The 21,719-nt window shown below is 49.2% G+C and overlaps 1 long non-coding RNA gene across 1 annotated transcript; it reads left to right on the forward strand.

Annotated features, from left to right (window-relative positions):
• Nucleotides 1–2,339: 2,339 nt before the first annotated feature.
• LOC123938006 lies at nucleotides 2,340–18,291 on the forward strand. Its single transcript, XR_006817650.1, has 3 exons — nucleotides 2,340–2,935; nucleotides 10,059–10,199; nucleotides 17,763–18,291. It is a non-coding gene; the product is annotated as an uncharacterized LOC123938006 (long non-coding RNA).
• Nucleotides 18,292–21,719: the final 3,428 nt, after the last annotated feature.

Below are 21,719 nucleotides of genomic sequence, written 5' to 3' on the forward strand. Positions count from 1 at the left end.
ATTTATTTCACAGAGAGAGACACAGCGAGAGAGGAAACACAAGCAGGGACCGTGGGAGAGGGAGAAGCAGGCTTCCCACTGAGCAGGGAGCCTAATGCCGGGCTCGACCCCAGGACCCCAGGACCCCAGGATCATGACCTGAGCCTAAGGCAGATGCTTAATGACTGAGCCACCCAGGTGCCCCGCAAATGTGGAATTTAAAATGGGTGATTTCCTGGCAAATATAAATTCTAAAATTGACTAGAGAGAGATAAATAATTACAGAAACGTGTAAAAGTTAGGTCAAGTTAGTCATAAAGCTCAGATCACCAAGAAACAAATAGTTTTGGGGTTATATCACTTCTTTCTGAGCACAGAATAAACTTGGAAGCTTCTCATCTCATCTATGAGGCTTGCGTAACCATGTAACAAGACTAAACAAAGATATCAGGGAGTGGGGGGCAGAAAATGTAGATCAATCACATTTATGAACAAAGACACCAAAATCCTAAATAAAACATTAGTAAATTAAATCCATTTGTGTACTAAAAGAATCATACATATTAACTAAGTAGGGCTTATCCTTGGAATGCCAGGATATTTCAACATGAGGAAATATTAATGTAGTTCATTTGATCAGGAATTAAGAGAGAAAAACCATAATGTCATCTTGATAGATTCTGAAAAAAATATTGTAATGAGTTCAGCAATATTGTAATGAGTTACATTTATGATGTAATGAACCACTTAACAAAATAGAATTAAAATAAAACAGCCTCCTTTTAACAAAGGAAAGAACCCCTCTCCAAATCTCAAGTTCAATGGTGAATCACTAGTTTGAAATCAGAAACAAAGACAAACACTATTATTATTCAACATCCTAGCTAATGGAATAAAATAGTATAAAATAACAAAACATATAAATATTGAAAGAGGAAAGACAAAGCTGTTTTTACTTGCAGACCATATGATTGTCTGTTTGGGAAATCCTTGCAAATCAGCTGAAATATGATCTGAACTAATAAGAGAATTTCAGTAAGTTGGCCCGATACTACACCCCATTAAGAAGCAATTGCAAAATGTCATGAGAAAAAGAAAAAAAAGACGACATTTTTGGAACTCTAAGCTACCCAGAATAAACTGAAAAATGTGTAAAAACGACATGGGGTGGGGAGGGGAACAAATGGAAACAATTTTCCACAAATTGAAGGAAACATTATGAACTGTAGGAATTATGAAGGGGCCTGTCGGGATGAGCCGAGCCGACACTGTAGCATTTGGCCAGTGACACCCCATTAACACCACGGCTTTACTCTCTCGCATATAGGGTCACCCAAAATTTAAATGCACAATTCCACGCACCTGTCACAATTAGATGTTATTTTAGCTCTTACTGTGATGGCCCCAAGCCGTTTGTTTGTTTATTTGTTTGTTAATTTGAGCTGTAGGTTTTGCAGAACTGAAACCTCACCCTTGGAATTCCCACTGGCCGTGTATTCACAGCTCGGTTCAAGCAAGTCACCCAGCGCTGCGGTTTCTAGAAAGAAATAAAGTGGGTTGGAGGGATGAAGGCAGCTCTTGGCTGGTCTTCAGGTAGCAGGGAAAGGCTGAGATCTGGTCATGGAAGCATGGAATTAATATTATCAAACCATACGAAGGTTGGGGGTTAGAGGGAAGTCCGTTCTCCAGTTATGCTGAGATATTTGCTCAGTATCTTTCGAGGACTGAGTTCACGTGCCATTTTCCTGGTTCCAGAGAACTCGGCTCGTGAGTTCTTATGTGTGCCCCGTATTTGAAACTGGCTCGTGGATCCATCGAGGCATAACCCTCGAGTCCTGGCTGGGATCTGCAAGACGTCCGGACCTACGTTGAGAGTGAGTTTTCACAAGGGCTTTGAAGCTTAAGGGGGACACAGTGCAAAAACCTTAGATGGTCAAGCATCTTGGAATGCTGATAACCAAGTAGCCTAACTAAAGAGAGGAGATGAATGCCAGCCTCAAAGTTCAGGAAATAACAGGTGTCAGGGTAGAAATTTTCCCAAGGGGCGCCTGGGTGGCTCAGTGGGTTAAGCATCTGCCTTCAGCTCAAGTCATGGTTTCGGGGCCCTGGGATCGAGCCCCACATCGGGCTCTCCGCTCAGTGAGGAGTCTGCTCTCTCTCTCTCTCCATCTGGCCCTCCTCACCATACATTCTCTAATAAATAAATAAAATATTAAAAAAAAAAAAAGAAAGGAAAGTTTCCCAAGAAGTTGGCAGTTTATCTTGAGGCAAGGGGTAGTCATACAAACATAAGCCTCTTCAGGGATGGGGTGACCTAAAAAAATATAATTAGGGTAAAATAAAACATTTTAATAACTTAACTCCTGATTCCAACGGAAACTACCAAACCCATGGTCGCAGGATGGCTCCTCGACGCTTCACCCTGTGGTTTGGCCAGTGAAGGTTGATGTGCCCTCCAGGCTCCAGTCCCAGCAGCGCCGTCTAGGCCAATGAGTCTAGAAATAAGGTCCCATGGGGGACACTTACAGTTGTACTGGGGATTTGCCTCTCTGGCCAGTGACCTTTGTCTGCATGGACAATGGAGACTGTGGGGCTAGGTGATTTCCAGCTGGGGACAGGACTGATCGTTGCCCTTCGCTCAACACTCCTACCACCACGGACAGCAAAGCAGGCAACCTACTCCAGGCCTGTGTTGGCTTTTGGCAGGTGACAGAGGGAGTAGCAGAAGCAGGGGAGGGAGTGTGCTCGATTTAGGGCAGGGCTGACCTCTTGGACTGAACTTGAGGGAAGCTGGTCAGATCAGGAAACAGGTGGGCTGTTCATTCTCCTCCTTTACAACAAGGAACTGAGTTTTTGTGTTCTCTTCTGCAAACCCCACTTCTCCCCACCTGGTCACGCGGAGCCAGTGGACCTGCCTAACACCCAGGCACAGTTCTTCTCGGAACCGGCAAGCCAGGTACGGTCTTCACTCCACGTCAGGTTTTGCATCTGCTCTCAAGTTCATCGCTTAGCTCTGCGTTCAGTCAAGTTAGCATAATGACATGCATTGTCTTTGCTTGAAGGTACCTTGCATCCTGTGGGGAGGGAGGCTGAATACTTTAGTTTCAAAATATGATGATGAGATCCATGCCAAAAAGGATGAGCCTATTATTAGCTGTCCAGACTCCTTTTAGGTGAATGGGGGAAACCCCACAGCCACCACCCCTCGAGAGCAGATTTTGAAGCAATAACATTTAAGTGCTCAGACAGGTATTTTAAAGCCACAATTTAAAATTATAATCCTATTAAAAAACCAACAGGTTTGGCAGTAATGAGATTTTTTTTTTCCCCAGAATTCTTATTTTGCATTCGACCCTGAATGTTCCTGCTTCACCCTCTCCTTAGAGCATAAACTGTCAGGCTGTTCGTACGTTTTGACATAAAGTTCGTTTGGCTCCAGCCGCTCTGAAAAAGGGAGATTTTTTTTTTTTTTTTGCATTTGGTTGGGTTTTTTTATTCGTTCGTTTGTGTGTTTTGCTTTTAGAATCTACATTCTCTAGGACCTTTGGAAAGGGTACTTGAGTGGAAGTCAGAATACTTACAACGCTGAAAAATCAAATAATCACATGATGAAAAGGAAGGCCACAAACAGACATTGCCTGCGTTTGCCAAATTTTGTTCTAGAGGTTGGTAACCTTCTGTTTCAAAACAGGAAAGAAGCTAAATCGTGGGGAGTCACCTACACACAGGCTTTGCTAGATAATTGTTCAGCTGCCAGTTCAGGGAGCTTAGCAAATGCTGCTCCCTGGTCTCTGAAGACTGAATTCGTTATGTCTTAAACAAGGGGGGAAAAAAATCCCCATTAGGATTTTCAGATCTGCGTGCTTTCTTTAAATATGTAGTTTACCTGTTTAAGGCCTTGGCAAAGAAAATAAAAACGCCTATCTTAACAGTTACATCTCAGGCTTTAATTATTCCTATTTTTGATCTTGTAGCTGTAGCTCTAAATTAAACAGTCTTCCTTTCATGTGGGTAGGTGCTTTAAAAAAGCCTTTCAACTTGCAAACTTAAAAAAAAAATTTTTTTTTTTCTTGCATGAACAGCTCGGGTGGGGAATGAAAAGAAAGTGCCAGTTACGGCCTTTTTGTTTTACCGGGAATCTGATGGGCAATTACTTGGCAATGTCGGGAGTGTGTTGTGCCACATAGACGGGCGAGGTGTGAGGAGTGTGAGCAGTTGCCCTGGGCGGGGAGAGGAGCCAAACAGGTGCGCAAAGCAAAGGTAGCTTCCTTCCCACCGTGTCTCTAACCAGTGCTTTCTGTGAAAATGACTTTGTCCCTGAGCCGCTTGCGAGACGTGAGGAGTGGGGTCTGGGTAGGAAGGAGGACGTGGGGTAGGGTTTGGGAACATGATTTCTATGACTTTTACCCACATGGCCAAAAAAGCCAGGTGTCCCTCCGAGAATTCTCCTTTAATTCTCCTCCTTTGTTGTGGAAGATATTACAAAGACGGCTCTTGAGGAGAAATACTAAGAAGACCCCAGGCAGCCCACCTGTAAGGAAAGCAAGGGGTAGAGCATCGGTACCCTTTCAAGACTCCCATCTCCCGCCAAGGTGTGGGGTTGAACCTGATGGCCCTGGTGAGTTGACATGTTGGGGTAAAATTGAGTCTCCATCTGTTTGTAAAATATGGATCTCTAGTTCTCTGTGTGTAACTGGGGAAGGGTGGATCCACAGAAGCGTGAGTAAACAGATAGTTCCGGAAGAAGAGGAACTGTCCCCAGAACAGGAAGGACTGGGCTGCCCCAGGATCATGATAAACAGGCAGAGAGAGAGAGAGAGAGTCCAACTGTGTGTTGCAACACAGTGGATTAACTCTGCGTCCCGGTGGAGGGCTGACTGGACAGTCTCTACGCCCTCCTGCAAACCTCTGAAGAACACCGTGGACTAGGAGATGTGCCCGAGGCCTCAGAACACAACAGAGCTGTCAGCAGGAATGTGGTGTTTCCGTGGGTTCCAGATGCTCTGGCGAGTGCTTTCCCTGCATCCACTCATCCAGTCCTCGGGACAGCTCTGCAAAGGAGGAGCCGTGATTAGCCTCATGCTTCGGGGGCAGAAAAGGAGACGCAGAAGTTTTAAGTAACTTGGCTCAAGCCACCTGCAGAGGAAGCAGCAATAGCAGTGCGGGGAGTCTGAGCCCAGAGCCCATGCTAAGAATGACTGAACGTGCAATAGTGAAAGAAGATAGAAATAAGCAGTGAGTCTGCGTAGGAAATGCTGTGACCCAGACTTGAAGGAGCTCAGATGGGCGGGGGGGAGTTCTGTTGGAGGACTCAGAGGTAGTCCAGAGGAGAGGAGGAGGAGGAGGCTTTTCCGTGTCTTATCAGAGCCACAACCCGGGGTTATGAAGTCCTTACAGCTTGCAGCCGGATGTGGCTGCTACCGAGGGGCCAGTGATGTCTCGGGGCATCATGTGGAAGTGTCCCACCTGCTCCCCGACTACCTGCAGGTGATGGGGAAATGCGCCCCCTGCTGGTGGTGGGTCTGCAGGCTCAGGGCTGTGCTGGTGCAGTCCGGATGGGTAGACTTGGTCCAAGTCAGGAGATCCATCCAGAAGGAGGACGAACTGCTTGCTTACGGTTGCCATTGAGGGAGAGACACAAGCCGGCTCACAGAATTACCCACCAGCCAACAGAGAAGCTCAATAGACTCAGTGCCCGTAGATTCTGAGCTCCAGAAGGCTGTCTCCAGCATGACCCAGGAGGAGGAGAGTGACCTCCTCCACCTCACAGTGAAGGCAGTGGGGGCTTGGAGAGGACTGACTTGCCCCCACTTGCCCCCAGCCCTTCAGCTGCCAAATGCCGGAGGCAGAATGAGTAAACCGAGGCTATGGACTCGATCCCATTGGTTTAGTGGTGGGGGCCACGCGGAGACCCTGGCTATCCCTCTTTGTGCCGAATTATACGACCTCCTCTTTTCTAATTAAGCTTGGGCGCATTTGAATGCCCAAACCTCACCTAAGAGTTATTTTATGATTCCCATGGAACTCCACTGAATATAGGTGTGATTGCAATCATCAGGGCTTCGAGGAGGGTGGCAAAAATGACTAATTTCTCACCTTTATCTACAAATGGCAGAGGTGGTGTTTCAGGACTGAGTGAAGTCACAGGTGCGAAAAAAATCAGAGCTGTTGGCTCACAGCCAGCGAACCGCTTCATGCTTGCTTATGGTTGCCGTTGAGGGAGAGACACAAGCCGGCTCACAGAATTACCCACCAGCCAACAGAGAAGCTCAATAGACTCAGTGCCCGTAGATGCTGAGCTCCAGAAGGCTGTCTCCAGCATGACCCTCGGAAGGAGTGACCTCCACAAACCAGGAGGTTCTTCAACCCCCACGCCTTCTCCTAGATGAGACACGGAGGTCATATCAGACTGTGCTCCTGGGATGCCTTGTCCTCAGGAGACTTTGGGGGAACAGAGAAGGGTTTGGGGGAATCCTTGGGACACAACGAAATATGAGCTACATGCTACTAAACCCTTCCTACCCGCTAAGTACTCAGCATCAACTCTCTCACTAAATTAGCACACCAACCTTATGAAGTGAGGAATATTTCGGAATCCATCTTGTAGATGAGGAGATTAAAACCTTAACAGATGGGGCCGCCTGGGTGGCTCAGTGGGTTAAGCCTCTGCCTTTGGCCTGGGTCATGATCCCAGGGTCCTGGGATCGAGCCCCACATCGGGCTCTCTGCTCAGCAGGAAGCCTGCTTCCTCCTCTCTCTCTCTCTCTCTGCCTGCTTCTCTGCCTACTTGTTATCTCTGCCTGTCAAATAAATAAATAAATAATCTGTAAAAAAATTTTTAAATTTTTAAAAAATAAAAAAATTAAAATTAAAACAAAACAAAACAAACAAACAAAAAAAACCTTAGCAGATGAAGTCACTTGTCTGAGCATTGTGGCCCCAGAGCTTCAGCCTAACCATTGGGAATATTCCCTCTCCCACTCTGATGACATTAGCTTACACACAGCTGTCGCAGTGGGTTGAGTGTGTGGTCCAAAAGGAAACCTGGTTCTGCCCTATTTTTCAGGCCCCTGACCCCTTGGCCTGGGAGGCCGTGGGAGTCTTGCAGAGGGAGGTCACCCAGCTCTAAGAGGAAGGAAGCACCTCATCATTTTCCCACATGTAGCCTCCTACTTCCTCACCTCTAAATGGATTTGGAAGAACTTCTGGGTTTGGCCTGGGATGAGGGCCTCAGGGACTCGAAGGGGTCTTCAGGGCCATATCATCTCAGGTCTGGTCACGGGGTCCAGACACATCTTTAAAAGCCAAATCTGAGTGATGGACTAGAACCTTCAAGGTCTTTCTACATCAAGAAAAGCAGTTTGTAAACTACAGCTAGGACTAGAAACACTGGATGTTTATTTCAGGTGGAGTTTTCCTCAAGAGGGCAAAATTGGACTATAAAACGTGGGATTTGGCCAAAGGTCCCTCCCTCCACAACTGACCTTGAGTGTGGCTCAAATTAAGACAAAGAGACTTGAAATTTCCTCTCCAAATGGTGGGACAGGTTTTGGAAATGAGAGTTTCTTTGGAGATAGGTCATTTTTGACCTGGATACACAATCTCTCCATTTTATAGCTGAAGAAAATGAGACCAGGTGTTCTCAAGGTCATTCCTTGACTGACGAGGCTGGGAGTTGAACCCATGTCTGTTAACTGAAAAAGTCCAAATCCGTGGACTTGTTTATGGCCAGTGGCTCCCTCGTGCCTTTGAGTGCTTGAGGCTTTTGTATAGGTCGGGAGCAGCTGGAAAAAATCCCTCCTCATGATCCCTCTTCTCAGAAAAAAATGTGATATTCAGGCTGTTATAATACCGTCTTAAAGAATAATGTTTAGGAACCCAGGGTTGGGCATTTAAATATCCAGTTCCCTACTTCCATGAGAACAGAATAGAAACTTGTTGCAAACCTATCCAAAATATTTGAGATCACACTCATACCTTTGTCACTAGAGTTCAATGAGCAAAACAGACATTTGCATGTGACTCCGGATCCTGCAGTATCTCAAGATCATTGTCCTAGAGATCTCTATGTGAAGCTTCTAAGAAATCACCTAGTCTGACATGTTTTAATTGATTTTTTTTTGGCCAATTTGACCTTTTATGTTTATAGAAGTAGATGGTTAAATGTCTAACTAATTGAGAAGTTATGGGTGGTTGAATTCTGGTTAGTTGAGGTCTTTGTCCTCCCAGCCTCCTCGAACAGGCTGTAAAGAATGTTTAATGGCATTGAACCTTCTGCTACTGTGCATTCTTCCTCACCTAGAGCGTGTTTGCTGTAAATCCAACAGGAAAAAGATAAAACACCTGAGGACGGACACGCAGTTTTGAACCTCCCCAACTGTCTTGTGGTCTCTAGTCTTGTGTCACAGTCTACAAGGCTCAAGGAAGCAGGTAGCACAGGGTTGTGACTTCTTCTGAAGCCACCCGTGCTGTGCTACCCATGCGGCTGGCCCCAGTGACTTCGGTGTTTCCAGTCTCCAAATGGACAGCCCTTCTGGCGGGAGAGATCGGGCGCCCATCTTTCTCGCTCCGACGCAGTCGGGTTGGCAACTCGAGGATCTGCATAAATGGCAGCGCCTTTGCCTGCCTTATATCATCCGCTTTGGGTCCGGTGATTGCCTCCTAAATCAGAGCTTTTGTCCTCCTTCCTTTGATTTAATCACAGCGATTAAATGTGCTCTTAATATAGTCACCCTTTCCTTTCTGGACCCTGGGAAAGCAAGTCTCCCCAAGTTGTCTGGGGTATGTGTGTGTGTGTGTGTGTTTTCGCCAGGCTTATTTTCAGGGAAGGGACAGAGCCTTCTTGAAGCTAGACACAGGAAAGAGAATTAATGTTCGGGTCTATGGGCAACAATGAGGAAGTCTAGAAACCGAGGACAGAAACCAAGGTGTAGGTAGCTGGGTCATCGGGAAATGGAGCAGAAGGATTCAAGGGGGCTCCTACAGAGTCGGCCCCCAAATATTGCACCATCAGGGTGAAATACCTCCATTCAAGTGTCCATTGGTATCAAGGGATACCGAAAGTGTCCCTCTGGCTCACTCCTGGCCATCAGTGGCTCCTTGTGCTTGTCCATGGCCACAGCTCGCCCTTAACTTTGGCTGCTCGAGTTCTAAATGCACTTCCTGACACTTCAGAAGTAATTTCTCCTGCCAGTGGGAAGTTTTTCTCTTATTCATGGCTCCTGTTCAAGAGAGAGAGAAAGAAAGAGAGGGGGAATGTAATTGGTTCAGTTCTTTCTCTTCCTTTTACTGAGTTATTCTCTTGGACATCCTATGGCTCATAGGTCATTGGAAAGGTACCAGGTGGTTCTTGTGATGGGTTAGGCCTCCAACCCCTGACCTAGTGAGCTGTGTAGGAGGGATATGGGTGGGGAAGAATGGCTCAAAGGCCCCACCTAAGTTGCAAAGGCTTTACAGTGTGTCTCAGTTTCCCTTTGAATAGTGTACCAACCAAGATAAGCAGCATTTGAGGGTCTTTTTAGAGAAGCTGCAATCTATCCATCAACTATTGCTTCCACGGAAGACCTGCTTCTGTAGGAGACTGGAAAAACCTGAAAGAAAGGGAGAGATGTGTCTTCAGCTCCAATCGCCCAATGCACATTTTTCAATTTGAGGACAAAGCTGCTGGGCAATCGGACTAGTTAAGAGTGGACTAGGAGAGACATGCCCACAGCCTCTGCGCCTGCGCTGTGCCCCAGGCTTCCAGTCCTGCTGGAATGAGAACAGCGTCTTCGTTACCAGCACACGTGTGCACACACCGGAAGGCAGGGGCAGGAACACAGGGGCTTGGGCAAGGTGTGAAACTGCCCTGCAGTCTTGATGGGAAGTCTCCCATTGCCCCTGTCCCATTGGCCTGAACCGAGCGGCCGGCAATAGCTCCTGCCCTTTCAGACAGAAGTGCCTACAGAGCTGCTATTGTTTCCTTTAGGTGACAAATGCCACAAGCCAGGGCCAGCCACGCCATCCTGGAGCCCAGCTGCTTCCGCGCCACCACATGAGAAGGGAGCTTTGTTTTAATTGTCACATTTGTTGTTTGGAAGGATGCTCTTCAACCGTGGAATTTTCTGGGTGACCTTTCCATATGAATTGCACACAGATGTCCCAGTGGAAGGGTGTGATTGGTCTGGAAAGGTTATCTTCATTCGTCCAGTCGGCTGTTCTCACAAAAGAAGAAAGTTCAGGTAAGGAGCCCAGGGCTGGGGTGCAGGCGGGGAGAAAGGTCATTTGGTCTACCCTGCTCGCGAGGTCTGCAGTGCCCCACTGGCAGGCGGCTGCATCCGTCCCTTTGCTGCTGGCCTACCATGGTTTGCCTTGGCCTAGAATAACCCCGCTGGCTCAGGCAGCATCCCGAAGCTTCCCCCAGATCACCCGCTTCCTGGGAACAGGCTCCCTTTGAGCAGACGTAATGCATCCTCCAGTCTCCCTGAGATAAGCCCCGTAGAGAACTCTCTCGTTTGGACAACCGAGCCTGCCTCGGTAGGTTCTGGGAGGGTTTGTTAAGGGGACAGCTTATGACAAATGGCTCAGTCTCCGAACAACACTGAACAACTGCCCTTTCTGAACCAGAACCGAACCAAACCAAAACCCAGAATCTCTCTGGAAACTCGGCTGAGATGAATATGTTCCTTATTACCACAGAGCAATCTGATAACCCCTTCTCCCCCATCTCAGACAACAGGAGAGGGATGGATTTTTCAATGATACACACTCCTTGAAGCTGCCAAGGAAACAGGCCTCCGTCGTGATTTATATGTGTTGAGGGGCTTGGATTTCTTGCCCCCCTGCCCAGTCCCTCTCGCTGAAATCAAACTGTTTATTTTCCTTCTGGGTGGAGGCCTTGAGGCAGCATAATTAACCCAGGAGGTCAACCCAGGGCAGGATGGGAGAGAGGGGAGGCAGGGAGCACAAAGCCTTGGACAGCGCTGTGCATGAGGGAGAAGAGAGAAGGTTCCAGAGGCGTGAGGGGATTGCCATGGTGGAGTGTGAGGTTTTAATGAGTCACGTCAGCTGTTGACTGGGGATTCGCAACAGCTGCACGCACAAGCCGGGGCACGGTCCTTGGGGAAGCAGGTGGTGGCGACATGAGGGCCGGCCTGCCCCGACCTGCCTCTATTAGCTGTAATTATGCTCGCGACTTCTGCTGGGGGGCAGCACGGAGCCATCCAGGCCTGCCGGGACCACCGGAGCCCGGCGTTTCAAGCCCGTGGTCAGTCAGCTGTAAAAATGGGCCACAGTTGGCAACAACAGAAGGAGTCGGAGGCCTGAAGCAATTTTTCTTTGAAATCAGCTTCTAAATTGCAGGGAGTCCAAGTAAATTGACACATTTACTAGCTTGAGCTCCCTTCCCCATTGCCGCTTCACTGCCTCGGCCGGCCTCTCCTGGCTGGAGTCATTCTGGGCTTGGGGGGCAGGAGTGGGCTCTCTGGGTGCACATTTGCATTACTGACGCTTACCGACTGAAAACCCTTTTTTCCGCAAGAGAGACCTATAATCTACTGGGGTGGGGGAGGTAGTGTGTACGGGGGGAGTCCCATAAAATAAAAAGCAAAAAGGCAGCAGGTGCACATTGCACAATAAATACAGATTGCCCGCAGGGTGGGCTCTCTTGCCCATCCGGCGTCCCAGGTAGAGAAAGCCACTCCCTTAGGTGCAGAATTCTCTTATAATTTAGCCAGTCTGAATCCCTCCGTGTTTCCTACCCTCGCGGGAGCCGTAATCACAGGACAAAAGCAGGCCCTCAGGAGTCTCTTGGTCGATAGGCTGCTTAGCATCTACAACAACATCTTCCTCGCTCCGCCTGGAACTGCAGGCCTGGCCCTGGGCAGACTTGAAGCTGTCAGGGAGGAAGATGGCATCGACCGTGGGCGGTCCCTGTGCGTCTGCGGGATGGAGCTGTGAGCGCAGGCAGGAAAGCAGATCCCCATTCGGCCGCTTTGTGGCTGGGCACAGGACTTCATCTCCTGAGACTCAGGCTCCTGGTCCCTCGGTGGGGACAGTAACTTCATGAGGACAGTAATTCCATGAGGCTCGGTTTGGGATACAGTGACCGTGTACCAGCACCAGCATATTGTACCTGCCCTGGGTGAGCATCTGCTATTTTTCTTCTTCCCAGAAGAGCATCAGGCTCACATGTTCCATTCCCAATGCTGGGGGAGCTCAGGCGGGGGGGGGGGGTGTCACGTCCTAGCATCCTCCTCGATGTGTGAGCCCCGACTTTCTGCCTCCCATCCCGTACACGCAGTCCTCTAGCCAGCCTGGTTGGGGCCTCTTGAACTCTGACCTCTGCTCCTTTGCTGCTATCCTCCTCCTCCCTCCTCTCTCCATCTGTCCTCATGCACTGGTGGAAGTCCCATTCCTCTGGGCAGTTTCCCCCAAGCACCGCCCCCCATCCCGTACACGCAGTCCTCTAGCCAGCCTGGTTGGGGCCTCTTGAACTCTGACCTCTGCTCCTTTGCTGCTATCCTCCTCCTCCCTCCTCTCTCCATCTGTCCTCATGCACTGGTGGAAGTCCCATTCCTCTGGGCAGTTTCCCCCAAGCCCCCCCCCCCCCCCCCCCCCCCCCCCCCCCCCCCCCCCCGCCGCCCGGAAGGATTCCTAGAACACTCATTAGGGCAGCTTGTCTCTTACCCAGTGTAACACAGTTGATACTAATTAGCAGCCAATGAAACCACAGTGGTCTCTGAAGCCAGAGGGCGCACGAGGGGTTCTTCCTGTTCCGTTGCAATTTCCTCACCACCCAGCCTAGGCGCTTGGCTCAAAAAGAGGTGCTCAGCCAATGCCGGCTAATGCACGGACTGCCGTAAAAATGCTGGGTGGGCTGAAAACTGGCCAGAGGACCAGAGGGTGTCCGGATTGTGTCTGGAATGGACCAAGCACCTTCTCGGCGCAGGGATGGGGCAGGGAACAAAACATGTAAGGACGAGGACACGCGCTCCGCGCTGGGATTGATAGTTCTTGCATGGGTGGGAGTGAGGGGCGTGGAGGGAGGTCACCACGCTCTTGACAAGTTGATTCAGGCTGGTTTGCACTCTAGCGAAACTGGCGCTGGAGTCCTCTGACTTCTCTGTCCCGTATGGTTCCAGGTGAGCCCTGGCCTCGTGAGACAAAATTGGAAAGCGCGAGGTAGAACAAGAACCAGAGTTCTCCAGCTCCAAACGGGGTGCACAGCACCAGCCACCATGTTGGCTCGTATACCCCGCCAGCTCAGCCGGGGGGTGTGGGGCAGCCCCTGGCTCTGGGGGTCTTCGAGCTCTCACCAGACCTCCTGTCGCTTCTCCAAGTCCAGCTCGGCATCTCGGGGAGCCAGCATCTGCTGCAGGTCCCCCGCGTCATCAGGGTAACGAGAGGGTCTCCTACAGGGTCCGGTTGTGATGTGAGTCTCAGCTCCCCTTTGCAGGTTCCGGTTTGTTCTCGCTGTCACCCGCATCTGCTTTCTTCTCACCTCATGGCTCAGCTGACGTCTAGTCATGCCGGACTGCACTGCCAGCCCAGGCCAGCATGCAGCTACCCCCTGCAGACTCTACAGGTCCTTCCTTGGGAAATCACCCCCAGCGGTTCTGCTTCTCTGATTCAACACTGCCTGAGCTCAGGGGGTATAGCAGATCACATTTGCAGACCCTCCTACCAGCAGGTAGGGTGCTGGCCACGCCTTGTCACCCACGAGATTTCACGTGCACAGCGTCAGTGTGGACCCTGAAAATCCCCATCACAGAGAAGAGGGACTGGGGCGCCTGGCGCTCCCTGTCTCTCCTGGGCTGTTCAGGTCGCGGCTGGGAAGTGGTGGGACTTGCTTATGCACGTGACCACCACTGGAGGAACAGCCTGATCATTAAGGAATCCCATTTCCCGAGATTCACCAGATGCATCAAAGCAGCGGCAGCAGCTGGACCTGATCCTCCAGTGAGGAGCTGCAGGCACCAGCTGGGACCACAAACATTTGCACAGGAGTTGGCCCTTGGGACACAGTGCTGGAGGGCACTTTCCTGAGGGGCCAGAAACAGCCCTCCTGAGCAACAAGGCTGCCTGGATCCCAGGCAGGTCGAGATGAGGAAAAACATCCACAAAGGAAGTCAGATATGCAACAGTGTATATATTCACAGGAGGAAAACAGGGGCACGGATAAAGGAAAAGAATGAAAACCATAAACCTCCCAAGATGCTGGGTTAATGAAACCTCCACGTCTGTCACCAGAGTGCCATAATTTTATCATCCTTCCCACGCAATGCTGTGCTATTTTGGGTTCTAGGGTGTGTGTGTGTGTGTGTGTGTGTGTGTGTGTGTGTGTGTGTTTTCCCCTGTCTCACCTCTGTGTACCCAAGATGTCTGACAAACAAACATGTAAGAAAATGCTTTATGTTCCCGGGCACGGATGAAGAATTCATTACAGGAGATGCCTCTCTGAGCTGCCTTCTCCATGCCATCGGGCTCTGCCCTGAGAAAGATCTCATCTGAGAGCAGAAGCCTAATTAATTTGCCCACGATGGTCCTGTGCCTGGGAACAGAAACCCTGTTGCTCCTCACTCGGAGGATTCTTTCCCTCAGCCACGGATCCAAGCCGAACGGAAAAAACCTGCCAGCCTCCTTTCTTGCAAAGACAGTGTGCCTCCCCTCCCCCGACACACACTGTGTCCAGGCTTTCTCCGTCCTGCTTTGTCTAATTTCCTTGGTAAAAGGGGGGGGAAACAAAAACAAAAAAGCAAAACAAACAAAAGAAAGGAACTTGGAACTCTTTTGAGGACAAGGAAGGAGAAGCCAGAGGAAGTGGAAGCATTTGATGCTATCTGATTACCATCTGTTCACCGAAGTGAGATGCCGAATCCAAGGAACAGTCCAGAGCCTAGCAGGATGGTCCTGCTTAGCCATGCCACGCCTTCCCTCTCGGCCTTTCTAGCCAGGCCCCCTCTGCTTCGGAAGGGCTGCAACCCCAACCTGGGCACCTCTTCCCGCCCTGAATGATGCCAGCGCTGCAGGCTGTGCCCTGCGTTCCAGGCTCTGGGGGTGTGTCTCCCCCTTTGCACCTGCCTTGTCTGAGTGACAGGTCAGCCCTCCTTTGGGGGGCGTCACTCTGCCTGGAGCCCCAAGGCCAGGACACCCCTGCACAGAGCACACCGGAAGCTACATTGTCCTGAGAACAGTATTTGCTGCAGTGGGACCAGCCATGAAACTTAAGAAGCCTGCCATCCATCTCCAGCAGGGAGGGCACAGGACAGGGCAATAGACTGGTCCCCAGCCAGCCCGAACAGCCATCTGCTACGATCAAATCATTTCTCCTTGGAACATGGTGACACTTCACTGTAAAAAGGGAACTGAGCCAGTTGGGGACATCGGCTTGGGCCCATTCCAGCCCTGGTAATAAAAAGTTCCATTTCCCTGGGAGCGTTTTGCAGTGATAGCAAAAGGGGTATGGCTGGGTGCCCCCTACCCCTCTCATACCTCCTCATGTCCCCAGCAGGTGCTTACATATCCTGCCATTTATATGCATCTGTGTGAGAGAGTCAGACCTCAATGAGCCCCACGGTCTGCTCAGAAGATTTATTTTGCAGTATAAAATGCATGACCTCCTGTCCCCAAACCACCTTCAGTCCTACATCACATGATTCCCCTTGAACTCTTTACCTGGATATTCATCATTCCTTGGCAAGCTCTGTGTTTTCTCTGTTCCTTCTAAGACCGCATCGTGTCTGCGTGGAGATCTCCAGCGTTTGTTCCCAAACACATCCTTTCTTAAGGTTGAGCACAAGTGCTATATCCTTCTTGAAGCCTTGGCTGAGACCCCAGTGCTCCTGTTCCCTACGCGGAGGGGATCTTCTGTTCTAGATTTCCCTAGAACTCCCCTGTGGATGGTAGCCTATTTCAGGGGTCGCATTCATTTCTGCATCATTTAGTGGTCATCTAGCTCCAGAGTACTGTGGTTAAGTACCTGGATTCCAGAGGCAGAATTTGTGGGTGCAAACCTGGACTTAGGTATTCACTGTGTGACCTTGGGCAAATTGTTTAACCTGTCTGTGCATTAGTTTCTCCATTTGTGAGATGGGAATAATAACTACCCCGTATGACTGTTGTACAAACTAAATGAGCAAATTGTGTCCAGTGTGCGTAACTGTGACTAACAATGGTCAGAAAAGGTGGTTGTGTTTATTACTATTACTATTATTATTATTATAAATATAGTAATAATCTATAATAATAATTTATTATAATAATAAATATAATAATAATTTATTATGGCAGAAGTCCATCTTATCTACCACATAGGGTTTTGCATATTGATGCATGTTTATTTATAAATACATAGATGCCGATGGACCCATAAGTCTTCCATTCCTTACAAGTTGATCCTATTTTCCTCCCTTAGTTTTTTTTTTTTTTAAGATTTTATTTATTTATTTGACAGAGAGAAATCACAAGTAGGCAGAAAGGCAGGCAGAGAGAGAGGAAGGGAAGCAGGCTCCCCGCTGAGCAGAGAGCCTGATGCGGGGCTCCATCCCAGGACTCTGGGATCATGACCTGAGCGGAAAGCAGAGGCTTTAACCCACTGAGCCACCCAGGTGCCCCTCCTCCCTTAGTTTTGAGTTACAGGGGACTTGACCAAACTGATTTAGACTTTACATGATATTATTAACACACTTGGTAAATATAATACATCAGATGACCATTCTTTCTACCTCAGCGTGCCATCGCATGCTGTCACTCCCTGGTGGGGTGTGCTCTTGGCGGCCTTGTGTGGTGGTGCCATAAAGCCAGTCCTGGCCCTCTAGGCAGCCGTAGCTCAGATAAAGCCTTCTAGCAACAGATGAATAATAAACAAATCAGTGCACCTGGGTGGCTCAGTTGGTTGAGTGTCCGACTCTTGATCTCGGCTCAAGTCATGATCTCACGGTCATGCCATCAAGAGAGCCCTGCACTGGGCCCCATGAGCCGCGCAGGGTCTGCTTGAGATTCTCTCTCTCACCCTCTGCTCCTTTCCCAGCTCATGTGCTCTCTCTCTAAATAAATAAAATCTTTAAAATAAATCACTGCTGGCCTACATCTATCTGAAGGGCCTGCAGTCTTCCAGCATGGTTTGGCTCACCATGCAGAGGCCAGCCCAGTAAGGCCGGTTGTGGGTTCTAGAAGCAGAAGTTAGTGATTCAGACACACTCCAGCTCTAGGAAGGGCCTTGGAGAAGCCATGGAATGTTTGTCATAGACCTGGTGCGAACCCTCAGATTTGGAACGTGTCTCCACACAAGCCTGTCCTGAGGGTCCTTGCTAAAAGGCCTTGGTGTTTTCCATGTAACCTGGATTCTGCTGGATCTTGTCCTACCTCTCTTCAGAATTCTAGACCAGATGAGAGAAAATAGGGGATGGGAAAGAATGGAATGGTAGGGAAGGAGAGAGGGAGTGGGGAGAGAGAGAGAGAATACGAATGAATTACTAGGAAGAAGGGGAGATTTCAATGTTGACATCTTTTTCCACCGTTGTTACCATGAATGAAACAACAGGGCAACCTGTCTAGAGTATTAATCCTGGAGGGAGAGTGAGGAACGGGTGCAACCAGGGAAGACAAGGGGACAGAGAAGGTGCACCAGACCGGTGGACACGGACTATGGAAGTATCATGGTGGCCCAGCGATCCGGAAGCCTTCATGGCTCTTGTCTTTCTTGATGAAAAATTTGCAATTTTTACACTGTGGCAGAGCAAATGGAACTGTGAGTTATGATGCACAATTTATGTCGTTTGACACTTGTCTCGTGTTTCTCGCAGGCTTGGAGCTTTATTGCGCTCAGCTTCGTGGAGGGAAGCTGCAGAGGCCAGGGGCGGCACTGTGCACACGCCATCCTTGAAGTCATGTTTACGGCAGATGTTTATTTATTTAAATTCATTCACGGGACCGAAAAAGTCTTTGTGGAGCAGAGCGGGAGTCCCGGGCTACTTACAGATCTAGGCGGGAAAGACCAGGTGGGCTCCGGGATCGGATGGGAACGGGAAGGAGAGGCTGTCTTGAATAAGTAAATGATCAGAGTCAAAACCCTGCCCAGCGATGGCTCCGGCGTGATTGTAATGCGGTGTAAATTTCTGCATTTTGTGATGCAGTCGACCTCCTCCCTGAACGAGCTGCAGGAAACACGATTGGAACCCCATGCGGGGATGACTGTCTGCAGGACGGGGGGATCCAAATACAGCCCAGAGCAGCGGCGAGACACCCCGGGGGGCTTCACTGAGTCCCTGTCAAGCTGGTAAATACAGCCGATTTCTGTTGAAAGCAAATATGATTACAGTGGCTTAAATAATTGAAAGGCCAAATAAATCTTTGCAGAGTCGGTTGAGGTGTTAAGCACAAATGTCTCACGAGCAATTAATTTCAGTCCAGATCAAAGCGGTGGATTGGGCTGCCGGGAAGGTTCTGCACCTGCCGTGCGGGCGCGGAGGGGGGAGGTGTGCGCATGCGCACCTTCCCGGGGTGTCTGGGGAAGAGGAGGTCACTGCCCGGTTGACTTCCCTCCCTGTGCAGGACAGTGGAAAGGGACTCGTGTCAGGAGCCGCGCTGTGTGGAAGCCTGAATGTTTCATGCAAGCGGCAAAAGTCAAGTTTCGGTTGGGCTCACTTTGTACTGGGAGCTGCCTTCCCACAAGCTGCAGGCCCTAGATTTTGGGGCGGGGGAGGTGGGGTTGCCAAATCCCGCACGGTGGCCCGAGGCCATCCCAAATAATATTACCTCTGAAGGCCTCAAACTCCTCATCACACAGGTAGGGGGCCCTTCTTTGCCTGAGAACTATCACCAGGGACCCTCTCTTTGCTTTGCTGAGGAAAACAGCACAGCCCAGAGGAGACCCCAGTACACCCCGTGAACACCTTGCCCCTTCGCAGCTACGACTAAGCTAATAACCCTCTTGTGGGATCAGGCAGCCATTTCAAGGATAGCCAACCCGTTTCTTACTCATTAGATGGCAGACTCGGTGCAACATGGAGGGACGTCTGGCCCTATCTCCCTATATTTTAAAGGAATTTACCCTTGGATCTAGCAACCCCCCTTCCAGGCTCCCACGATACACAGATTTACCTGTGAGTGTATTCAGTGTATGCAAAAGACTGTTCCCTGCGGGATTGCAGTAGCCAAAGGTGAGCATCAATGCAAGTACATATTAATAGGGCACAGGGAAAAGAAATAATGGTACTTCTGGGCAACAGAATACCGTGCTGTTAAAAAAGTTATAAAAAAGTAAACAAGGGCGCCTGGGTGGCTCCGTGGGTTAAAGCCTCTGCCTTCGGCTCAGGTCATGATCTCAGGGTCCTGGGATCCAGTCCCGCATGGGGCTCTCTGCTCAGCGGGGAGCCTGCTTCCCTTCCTCTCTCTCTGCCTGCCTCTCTGCCTACTTGTGATCTCTCTCTCTCTCTGTCAAATTAAAAAAAAAAAAAAAAGTAAACAAATCTGCACGAATTGATGCAGAACGATCCTAGGATAGACTATCAAGAGAAAAAAGCAAGGTGCAGAGCAGTGACTGTCATACACTGCTTCCTACAGCAGTGTTTCTCAAAGTTTTCTTCATTATCATCCCCCTAAGAAACCTTTAGAGACTTTTTTCCTGATTGCCGCCCCCCTGAAATTTTAATAGCACGTGTATCTGTTTCTGTGCTGCATGTCTAATGTATATTTGTGATTTATCCATGAAAAAAAGGGAAGAATTTTTCGCTTCCCAAAATCCATTTTCACCCCCTTGAGAGTGGTATCACCCCCACTGAGAATGCCTATTCAATAAGAAAGTGAGAAAATGAGTATATTATGGAACACACTGGAAGGCTTCATAAGAAACTAATAAAAAAGAGTTGCCTACGAGGAAGGGAGGGAATGGGCAGATGTGGGCAGAGGTGTGACCAAGATTTCCCCACGGAGGAGCACCTGGCTGGTTCTGTCGGTAGAGCGCGCGACTCTTGGCCTTGCGGTTGTGAGTTCGAGCCCCATCTTGGGTGGAGAGGACTTAATTAAAATCAACTCAAAAGATTTCCCCCATGTATTCACTTTTCTATTATTTTTGTTTTTGAACTATGCAAATATATTGCCTATTGAAAACAATGCAATCAGAAGACATATAACTTCATTTTTTTCTAAAGTAAAAGAGAAAATTGAGGACATCTGAGGAACAGCCAAACAACTTGCAAGCTGTTGACACTCTTCCCTTCTCAAGGAGGGGAGCTCTGCTCCCCAGTAAGAGTCTTTTGTCCTCCCGGAGTTTATATCTCAGCAAAAGGAAACCGAGAGTGTACTCTGCACCCTTTTAAGGGCTGTTTGGGCTCGGGCTCAAGTTTTGAAGATTGTAGCTTCTACTTGAAAAGCATCAGGCTGTTCCCAAGCCCAGGGAGGAGCCCACACCAGCCTCTCCAGGAGAATGGGAAATGCAGGAGGAAATCGCCCGTGCTCTCTCTTCCTCCCAAGGGCACACATAGGCCATCTCAGGGAGGGAACAGGATGGGGCAACAGAGCCCTGGTGGGAAGAGGTACAGAGGCAGAGCTCCTGGGCCCCGTAGGCTTCTGGTCAACCAGAGCCTGGAGCACAGGGGGTCAGCTTCCTCCATCAGACTGTGTTTCCTCCTCCCACAGGGAGCACTCCCAAGAAGGAAAGGCCATGCTTAAGGTTGATTAGTAGACCAGAAATTCCATTGTGGGATTAACAAAACAAAACAACAAAACAAAACAAAGCAAAGCAAAGCATCGGGCTCCCACTTCAGTGTCTCAGCAGTTTTAATGTGATTGTGTAATGAGGCAGGATGATAAATAAGATATGCATGATTGCGCCCTCTCCTTCGCTTAAATATCAAAGGCTAAAGTGCCTGTTTGGTATGAATGACCTGCCTTTGAATTAGTTTTGTTTTCTCAATGCTTCAGAAAGTGACCCAGGGAGGAGGGAGTTAGTACATTGGGGTCAAGTCCTGGTTGTGCCCCAAAGCCTCAGCGTTCCCATCTATCAAGTGGGTATAGGAACCGCTGGCATGTCCACAAGATAATCCTGTTGTAAAGGGGAATGATTTAATATAAGAAACATTTCCTAAGAGTCGGATACTCTCACTGTGGACATTGTTACTTCTCAAAGAGGGAAGGAGGGAGCGAGTCTTGCTTTTCAGGCCTCAGGACAGGACAAAATGGACGAAATGGCAGCCTCAAGGCTGGATTTTATACCCTCTTGACACTATTTCCCTTTGGGGCCTCAGGTTTGTCCCTGAACTTGAGTTTTCTCTCCTCTTTCCAACTCTAGGTGATGCTCTTTGAAATAGAGCATCTGGGAAAGGCAGTTCGGGCCCGGAAGCAGAGCTGCATTCCCCTCTGCTGGGCCTCGTGCAGGCTGGGCTCTGGACAGCAACATTCTCTGTCACGTGAGTTCCTGCGACCCCGTCCATCCTGTTGATGGAAGACTCTGAGCTTTACATTTTTTTTTTAAAGATTTTATTTATTTACTTGACAGACAGAGATCACAAGTAGGCAGAGAGGCAGGCAGAGAGAGAGGAGGAAGCAGGCTCCCTGCGGAGCAGAGAGCCCGATATGGGGCTCCATCCCAGGACCTTGGGATCATGACCCGAGCCGAAGGCAGAGGCTTTCACCCACTGAGCTAGCCAGGCACCCCTGAGCTTTACATTTTTAAAACGATGTATTTATTATTTAAGGTCTTTAGTAACACGCACTTGCCGTTTGTGGACCCTTTTAAAGAATCCAATTGTAAACTTGAATTG

Source organism: Meles meles, chromosome 3, assembly GCF_922984935.1.
Source record: "Meles meles chromosome 3, mMelMel3.1 paternal haplotype, whole genome shotgun sequence".
NCBI classification, from domain to species: Eukaryota; Metazoa; Chordata; class Mammalia; order Carnivora; family Mustelidae; genus Meles; species Meles meles.